Source organism: Sesamum indicum, linkage group LG11, assembly GCF_000512975.1.
Source record: "Sesamum indicum cultivar Zhongzhi No. 13 linkage group LG11, S_indicum_v1.0, whole genome shotgun sequence".
Classification (NCBI taxonomy): Eukaryota; Viridiplantae; Streptophyta; class Magnoliopsida; order Lamiales; family Pedaliaceae; genus Sesamum; species Sesamum indicum.
Window position 1 is genome coordinate 4,673,431 of NC_026155.1, and position 9,257 is coordinate 4,682,687.

Here is a 9,257-nt window from a genome sequence, read left to right on the forward strand (position 1 = left end):
CTACAGATTTTCATTAAGAATTAATAAAGTCAACCTCCACAAATCTTTATAGGATAAAATGCACCCACATCATAGGGATGAAAAATAATTATGATAAGATAGTAAATTTCAAAACAAGCCATTATATGATTCGATTTTTTCATTGAACGTGGTTACAGAATCTCTAGTCCCCAGGTTGGGTTTCCTCACACATGACTTATGTATATATGGGCTTTAATCCCATCTCCCTCGATGTGTTCCAAACCCTTTCTCTTGCCAAAGCCTTGGTTAATGGGTCTGCAAGATTATCACAAGATCTAACATAATCAACATTGATATTACCACTTATCAAGTATGATATCACAGTATTGTGTTTTCTTCTTATAGGTCTGGATTTACAGTTATAATAACGATTTTGTACTCTACCAATCGCAACGGTGCTATCACAATGAATTAAAATTTGAGCAATTAGTTTTTCAAAATATAGTATTTGAAATAATAAATCTCTCAGCCAATTTACTTCCTCACTAGCCGAAGCTAAAGCAATAAGCTCAGCCTCCATGGTAGAGTTAGCAATAATTGTTTGCTTTTTAGACTTCCAACAAATAGCAACACCATCCAAAATAAAAATGTAACTATGGTGGAACACGAATTACCTAATAAGGTGTTCCAATCAGCATCAAAAAGACCTTCACGTACAGCAGGGTTTTTTTTATAAAACAAGCCACATTTTATTGTACCAAGTAAATATCTCATAATTATGGCATGCCAATGTTTAACACCTGGTTTGCTTGTAAACCTCTAAGTACTCCTACAACATAGGCAATATCAGGTCGAGTGCAATCAGTCGCATATCTCAAGCTTCCAATTAAACTAGCGTACTCTTTTTGATTTATCACATCATCGTTTTCAACAGGAAATAAGTGAATACTTGGACCAAAAAGGAGTTGCAACATGCTTACAATCAATAAAATTTTACTTTCTCAAAATTTTATCAACATAATGCGATTGGTCAAGGAAAATACCATCACACGTTTTGTTAATTTTCATACCCACAATAAAAATTGTCTCACCAAGATCCTTCATGTCAAAGTGACTACTAAACATATTTTTTGTCTCTTTAATAACATTCAATGTAGATGCAAAGATCAATAAATCATCCACATAGAGGCAAATAATTACATGTGAATTATTCCAAGACTTATGCTTGTCACACTCATTTGGTTTAAAACCATTCTCAATCATGAAGGAATCAAATTTTATTACATTCCTTAGGTGACTATTTTAAGCCATATAGGGATTTAGTTAATTTACACACCTTGCTTTCTTGGCTTGCTTCCACAAAACCCTCAGGTTGGTCAATATAAATTCCTTCATTTAAGTCTCCATTCAAAAATCCAGTTTTTACATCCATTTAATATATATGCAAATCAAATATTGAAGCAATAGCAATTAAAAATCTAGTGGATGTCACTCTAGTTACCGGAGAATACGTATTAAAAAAACTCTAGACCTTCAAGTTACTTGAAACCTTTAGCAACTAGTCTATCTTTGAATTTGTCAATTGCACCATCCGGCTTTAACTTTTTCCTGAGGACTCATTTACACCCAATTATTTTACAACCCGGTGTTAAGTCCAAAAACTTCCAAGTTTTATTTGAAGTTAGAGATTCCATCTCATCATTCACAGCCTCTTTCCAAAAAATAGCATCAGATGATGAAAAGAGCTTCTTTTAAAGTAAGAGGGTCATTTTCAACATTGAAAATATAAAAATCAGGACCAAAACCTTTTTCTACTCTAGCTCTTTTACTTCTCCTTAGTTCAATATTATTTTCCTCATTTTTCAAAACTGAAGTGGAAGAGCTAGGTAAAAATAAAATATTCTTTTCAATAATTTGACCCCCCACTATTTTTAGAATTAAATGGAAACTTTTCTTCATGAAATATAGGATGCCCTGATTCTATAATCACATTATCTTCCAGATTTAAAAATCTGTAAGTTGTACTATTAGAACCATAATCAAGAAAAGTACAAGTTGTAACTTTTACTCCCAATTTAGAAATTTTAGATTTTTTTAACCTCACATAGGCTAAAAAGCCCCAAACTCTAAGATATCCCAATTTTGGTTTATAATCTCTTCACACCTCAAAAGGTGTTAATTTAGTTTTTTTATGTGGAACTCTATTCAACACAAAACAAGCAGTTAAGATAGATTCACCCAAAGATTTGAAGGTGCACAAGATTCAATAAGCATGGCATTTGTCAAATCAACCAATGTTCCATTTTTTCTTTCAGTTAGACCATTAGATGTAGGAGAATATGGTAGAGTAACTTCATAAATTTTTTCCAACGAGATAACAAAAATATTAAATTCATTTAACTCATATTCTCGGCCCCTATCACTTCTAATTCTTTTTATTTTCTTACTGAATTGATTTTCAACTTCATGGAGATAATCTTTAAACTTCTCAAAAGCATAACTTTTATTGTTCATCAAATAAATGTAAGTATATTTAGCAAAATCATCAATGAAAGTGATAAAATAATAATTTCCTCCACGAGTTAAAATTCCTCCAAGTTCACAAATATCAGTGTGAATTAATTCTAGCAATTCGATTTTCCTTTCAACACTTGCATGAGGCCTTTTTGTGATCTTGGCTCTACTACAATATTCACATTTCTCAAAATCTATTTTTATCATTGGGATTAATCCTAAATTACTCATGATTCCCATATAACGATTATTAATATAACATAAACAAGCATGCCAAAAATTAATAGGAGAAGGCATATAAACAGAAGTAGAAGATACTTTATTCATCTCAACATTTAATTTAAACATCCCATCACATGCATACCCGTTACCCACAAAAATACCTTCTTTAGTAATTACATATTCATCATATTTCATAATTTGTTTGAAGTCAGCCTTGTTGAGTAGAAAACTCGACACCTAATTCTTCCTCATGGAAGGAGTATATATAGCACATCTTTCAAGATCAATATCCTTCCTGATGTAAATTTCAACTCAACTTCTCTAATTCCAAGCACTTAGGAGGTATGGGAATCACCAAGCATAATAGTTCTTGGGAAAAAAAAATTTAGTCCATTAACTTTGTCCGCGATTAATTTTAGTACACTAACATTTGTTGTTATCATATTTTGACCAATAATTTACAGAAATGGGTCAATTAAATACAAATTAGGATTTTATTGTCAATTTTCCGGCTAATTTAAACATTTCCACTGAAAATTGTTGACTTGACAAGGCCATGGTGAAAAAGCAGCCAGTATAGCCACATGTATTTCCACGTAGATAATAACGTGTACATCTTGTTAAATTATAAGTCACGTGCAAAGCACGTGACTCTTCTCAGTCAAATTCTTCAGAAGAAGAACGAACAGAAGCAGAACTCCCCAAATTCTTAAGCCGTAATTTCCCACCCCTCTTTTACGATTTCACTCTATTATTGTGTGAAATCTAAAATTTTTGCAACTAAAATAGTAATGATGAGAGACCCATCCCTCAATGGAGATTATTTTTCCCTTTTTATTAGTTGGTAATTGGCTTTGGGAAGGAAACCTAACATTTTTCCCTCTAAAAATTGCCACCTCAAATGCCATGTAACACTATAGTGCAACATGGGACTAAAAATCCCCAAATTAAAGAGCATGTGCCGTGCACATGCTATTTTCCGGCAAAAAATACAATTTTCGTTCGCTGTCGTGCTTAATTGACCCATTTCTGTAAATTATTGATTCAAAATATGATAACAACGAAAGTTAGTGTACTAAAATTAATCGCGGACAAAGGTAATGGACCAAAAAAAAAAATTTCCCTAGTTCTTGGCTCATCAAATAGAGTATACACTTTGAACCAATTTTTCTCATAACAAACATAGCGGTTTGCACCAGAGTTTGCCCACCACCCATCAACACTTTCAACCTTGTGTACGTCTGTTATCATTGCCACAACTGGCTCCTCTATCACGTTAGCTTTCGGAGCAGTCTAACATTTTCTATATTTGCAAAATCGAGAAATATCCCACTCTTGCCACAAACACAACATACTCTTCGAATTTTGATCTTGTGCTCGGACATTCCCATTACTTTTATTGGGAAATTTACCATAATTTTTCTTTAAAATTTTCTCTTTTTGATTCAAATAGGTATTTTTGTGAGAGTTAAGTGCAACATTATTTAATGAAATTAAATTTACCTTTGTTGTGATTGGTTGTGTATTGCTCTCAGGTGGCTATATAAGTACATCTTGGCCCCTTGCCTCTTATCCATGTGGATTCACATTATCAAAGTTTCAAGTGCCATTTTCTTTTGCTTGTGGCGCATTATTTTTTGAAATTCCTTTCCATGAAGGAGGGAGTTTGTCAATGATGCCACAAACAAGAAGGTTATGTCCAATTTTGATGTCCTCCAACCGGAGCTCTCCAACAATCATAATAAAATATTGGGCTTGGTCTGCCACTGATTTGTTATCTATCATTTGGAATCGAAAAAATCTGCTAGCAGCATACTTTTCCACACCTGCCTCTTCGGTATCATACTTACTCTGCAATGCTTTCCAAATTTTCGTAGCAGTAGAGTATGTTCTATCATAATAGTCGTAGAAATTATCAGATAGACAGTTGAGAAGATAATACCGACATTTGAATGCATCGTTGTAATAGTTCTCTACTTTCTCTTGGTGGATAGCATACTCATCATCATTCATATTAGTTTCATCAACCTTGTTTGGGTTTTTTCCAGTGAGAATATAGGAAACTTTGAGAAGGTTTAGGTAAAAAAGTACTTTACCCTACCATCTCTTGAAATGGGTACCATTGAAACGAAATGGCTTGTCAAGATCTCCTACACTAACATCTGCTAGATTTTCAACTGTAGCCATTGAATCTCCTCAAAATTGTTGTAGGAATAACAATTCACAGTTGAAAATATAAAAATAAATTTATTGACTTGTCCCCTACAGGATACAATAGCCCGGCAACGTCGTACGACTCTAACTCACTCTCGACGAGTAGTAAAGTCCAAATCTCTACAAAAAAAATAATAGCTTCCAACAACTACTATAACTCTCTTATAATTGCATGTAGTATATGTGAATATGTGTGTCACAAAACAAAGAATGATCCCCTTTTATAGGTGTAGAAATCATCCACCAACTTAATGTGAATTAGTGGACAATTATGTAATAAAAAGTGGTGATAAATGGGTAGTAATGTGTATGAATATGGTGTAGTAGTGGGATGATGGTATTGAAGAAACGTAATTACAAACATTATGACCATAATCATTCACTAACTTCAACTTCAATAGGAGGACTATGAAGAGACATGCATTTTAATTTACATATTGAAATGCAATATATATTACTATATATACTAAATGGTCAGTCTCCCTCTCTCTCTGTCATAACTCTAATTTTCCTTCTTGCACCTCTTAGTTTCTCTCGTCTTCCTCCTCTCTCTTCTTCTCTCTGGTGTTGGGCCTCCCTCCACCGCCATTCTTCCTCGATTCTCTTCAGGAATTTAATAGTTTGTTCCTCTATATATGACGGCTTCTGTCCAGTGTTTTTCCTAGATACAGAATCGCTTCTCCTCTCTCTAATCTCCTTCTGTATTCCTTAAACAGTTCTTCGTGAACTAACCGTAGTGGTTGAACAGATCTTGAAATATCTTAGCCTTAGTGGCCCTGGGTTAATCTAATAGCCTTTATGGCAGTTTTTGGTGCATTTGTTGCTTTGTGGTTCCAAGCAACCGTGAGTTTGGGTTGAAGCCTTTGTGTCTTTGTGTTTACATTGACTAGATCTTGCTATCTGAGCCTTATTCCTGTAAATTGTTGAATATTTTATCTCTTTTATACTGTATTATTTTTCTATAATTCTATCTTTGTATCTGTATAGATCTTTAATTTTTATCCTGAAAATTGTTGTATAAGGGGTTTCCAAACCCTATAATAATCTGTAATAGTTGGTAGGTTTTTTGATTCTTCATTTTCTGGGCTTGGTTCGAGTTTTGGAGGATACCTAACAGTGGTATCAGAGCAATGTTCTCCTGGTAAGATCATTCCCTTCTTTTGCAATTTTTTATTTTTATTCAGATCCATATCAAACCCCCTTGCTATCTTTCTCACCTGGGCAAACCCTTGAGGCTGCGGGTATCTGGTTTTGAGAAGTAGCGTGGGTTCCCTCTTAACTGTAGTTTATCTTTTTTATTCTCTGATTTTATTCTTGCTAATTATTCTGTGATTATTTCTTTATATATGGCTGGATATAATTTTACAACCGTTTGATGGTAAGTCAGATTTTTCTATATAGCAACAGAAAATGAAAAAAATTTTAATACAACAAAAAGTGTTTAAAGCAATTGATGAAAAATATGTTGATAGTTTTAATAATGATAAAAAGATTGAAAATGATGAGTATGCTTATTTTTCAATTATTCTTAATTTATCTGATTCTATTATGAGAAAAATAGGAAAACAAAATTCGCTGATCTTTTGAATAAGTTAGAAGAACTCTTTACAGAAACTTCTTTACCCAGTAAGCTTTTCTTACTTGAGGAATTTTTTAGATTTAAGCTTGATTTGTCTAAAAAATATTGAAGAAAATTTGGATGATTTTTCAAAACTAATTCAAGACATAAAATTAACAGGAGATAAAAACATAGATGATTACTCTCCTATAGTGCTTTTAAATGCTAAACCTGAAACCTATGGACATGTTAAAGTTGCAATTAAATATGGGAGGGATAATGTAAGCTTAGAAACAGTAATAAGTGGTTTAAAAAGCAAAGAAATGGATATTAAAGCTAACAAACCTAGTCATGATAAAAATGAAGTAAATTTTGTTAGAGGCAGAACTAAAAAGAGAAATTCTGATTATAAGTTTAGAAAAATATAGAAAAAGCAAAAGTAGAAGTAGAAGTAAAAGTAGTTCTAGGCCTAAGTATAGAGATGACAGACACAATGAAGATAGATATAAAGAAAAAAGATGTTATAACTGTGGAGGTAAAGGGCATTTTATAAAAGAATGTAAGAAGCCAAAGAGAAACAACACAAGAAAATCGCAAATGTACCTGAAGAAACTTCTGATGAAGTTTATATGATTTGTGATACTAAACAACACAAAAGAAAATGCAAATGTATCTGAAGAAACTTCTGATGAAGTTTATATAATTTGTGATACTAATTCTATTAAAAATTCTCTGCATATAAATGAGTGGTTTATTTACTCTGGTTGCACTTATCATATGACTCCTTTTAAAGAAATATTAACTAACTATACAACTGAAAAATTGGGTTCTATTTTTATGGCAAATGAAAAGATATGTGATGCTCATGGTCTTGGTGATGTTTACTTAAATTTTGAGAAGCTCACTTTAAGAAACTTTAGACATGTCCCTAAATTGTGTCATAACCTGATATCTGTGCTACCCTTGAGGAGGAAGGGTTAGAAGGGAAATGGGGTAAAAGTGTGATGAAAATCATTAAGGGTTCCCTTACTGTATTTAAAGCAAAAAAGAAAAGGAACTTGTATGTTTGTTTTGTTAAATATGACATGCTTGCTACTTTTGTCTTAAGAACAAATAAAACTGTGTTATGGCATAAGAGGTTAGGACATATCAGCATGAAAGAATTAGAATTACTTCATAAAAATGGTGTTCTAAAAGAAAATTTTGAAGATATGAATTTCTGTGATTACTGTGTTCTAGGAAAGCAGCATAGAGTTCATTTTCCTACATCACCTTCCCTAAAACTTTCATCATCCTCATGCATTTTAGACTATGTTCATGTTGATGTGTGGGGACCTACTAACATTCCCACACATGGTGGAAACAAATATTTTCTTTCAGTTATTGATAATTTTTCTAGAAAAAATTTTGTTTTCTTAATGAAGCAAAAATTTGAGGTTTTTGAAAAATTCAAAAATTGAAAAGTTTATGTTGAAAACCAAACTAGTAAGAAATTGAAAGCTTTAAGAACAGACAATGGTCTGGAGTTTTGTAATCAGCAGTTTACTAATCTTTGTAAAGAATTTGGCATTAAAAGACATAAAACTACTCCTTACACACCTCAGCAAAATGGTGTTGTTGAACGTATGAATAGAACTTTATTAAATGAAGTAAGATGTTTATTAAATAAGCCATTTTAACTGCTGCTTATCTAATCAATCGTTCTCCTTCTGTTCCTTTAATTCGAAAATTGGTTGAATGTATTTGGTCTGAAAAAGATGTCGATCTTTCTTCACTTTGCATTTCTGGTTGTTCAGCATTTGTTTTGCAAATAATGATAAACTTGACCCACGCTCCCAAAAATGTATTGTTATTGGTTACTCTAAGGGAACTATAGGGTATAGACTCTGGCTCAGAAGCCAGGTAGGTTTTAAGGTTATAATCAGTATAGATGTCATTTTTAATAAACCTAAAATACCCTATTTTTCTAAAACACCTAGAAAAGATGAAGAATATAACATAGAAACCACTTTTAATAAGGTGGGAGGAATCTGTAGAGGATAACCAACAGGGGATGAGGTTAATGAAGAAAATCAACAAATAGAAAAACATCAAAATATTGAAAATACTGAAAATTATTTCTCAAATAGTAACCCTGAAGATAATTGCTATGAATATAGATCATTATCAACTAGCCAGAGATAGAGAAAGACGAGATTCCCTCTAGGTATAGAGATTATCACTTAGCCTTATTTTCTGAATACCTTGAACCTTCCTCTTATGAAGAAGCTGTAAAATCTATTGATTCCAAACAATGGATAAAAGCTATGAATGAAGAATCCAGTCTTTATACAAAAATAAAACTTGGGTCCTAGTTCCTAAACCAAATAATGCTTCTATTATTGACTGTAAATCAATTTTTAAAATAAAGCAAGAAAATAATGAAACTCGTTTTAAAGCAAGATTAGTTGCAAAAGGTTTTACTCAAAAGGAACGGATAGACTACACTGAAATCTTTTCCCATAGTTGTAAAATACACTACCATTAGAATTATTCTTCCTTTAGTTGCTCATTTTGACTGGGAATTGAAGTAAATGGATGTCAAAACTGCATTTATGCATGGTGATCTCAATGAACAAATCTATATGTGTCAACCAAGTGGTTTCATTGATAAAAAAAAACCCCGACTTTGTCTGCTTACTTAAAGTGTCTCTTTATGGTCTAAAACAATCACCTAGACAATGGAATAAGAAATTTGATCTCTTCCTGCATTCCTTAAAGTTTCAAAGAAGTACTTATGATCATTGTT